The following is a 1201-nucleotide window of genomic DNA, read 5'->3' on the forward strand; positions in this document are numbered from 1 at the left end:
CTTGTTTCTGGGAGCCTGGACAGCAGGCTCCAAGGAAGGATTTTTTAATAAGGCTAGGGAAACCTGCAAGAGCAATTTTCACTAATAAAGAATAAAGCTCAGACATTTATCTTTACTGTTTCATTAAAGGTTAAAAAGCAAATGTCATAAACTTAAACTTTAAGTGCAGGAAATTTTATTACGGCGATTTAGCAGGAGAAAAGTAAAATCAAAATCATGTATTAATGATCACAAAACAATAATCGCTTAAACAATTAAACAGTAACTTAAACTACACTTATCTAACTAATCTACTCTGAACTAATGGTCAGTTTGTTCTTATCTTTGGTGAAGAGGGTTGGAGAAATGATGAGCAAAAATGAGTTGATGACAATCACCCAGCAGGAAAGCAGCTAGGCATCCGGTGGAAATGTGATGTACATCAAGATTATTCTGAGCCGGTCAGCAGGCAGGCCAGTGTGACTGGGCCTCCAAAGAGCTTCTCAGAGGAGGGTTGAAGCAGAGAGACTGAGGGTCTGACCATGGGGCCAGCTGGAGGGAAGATCACAGACACAAAAAATGTAAATGGTTTCAGTCATTATGCAAATATACTGTGTATAAGATTGGGGAAACCTGATGAGACGGAAGAAGTCACTTGAATGAGTGACGAAACGTTTCTCCTACTGAAAACGCTACGTCCAGATGAACAGAATCGACCTTTGGAGAAGAAGTAGATTAACTTCTACTGTAGGACAGATAGCTGACACGACATAGTTATGATACATGACAGAGATTAACAGGCCTGTGGATTAACTGTATGATGATATTTTGAAAAAACAGAGCACAGAAACCGAGAAATCGGTGGATATTAGGCTTTAACAAAGAATAAATAATTAGTTGATGTGCTGCTGTATTTGTTTTCTTGATGATATAATTGAAATGTGTACAGGAAATGTTAAAGTTTGTCATCTGTTTGTTTCACTTCCTTTTCATCACATCAGACTAACAAACTGCATCTGTATGAAAACTAATTCATTTAGTCAACAGCATAAAATGTTATATCCAACATGGTGCCAAACATTTCAGTGAAACTGGATTAACTCAAAAAATTATTTAAATTTTCAGTACTATATAACCATTCAGTCATGATACTGTATTATATATTCACACTTTCTAATACCAAGTTTTCAATAACAGCTACTACTAAACCCAATCATATATA

This window comes from Pundamilia nyererei, unplaced genomic scaffold (genome assembly GCF_000239375.1).
Source record: "Pundamilia nyererei isolate P.nyererei 1_Seehausen unplaced genomic scaffold, PunNye1.0 scaffold01054, whole genome shotgun sequence".
NCBI classification, from domain to species: Eukaryota; Metazoa; Chordata; class Actinopteri; order Cichliformes; family Cichlidae; genus Pundamilia; species Pundamilia nyererei.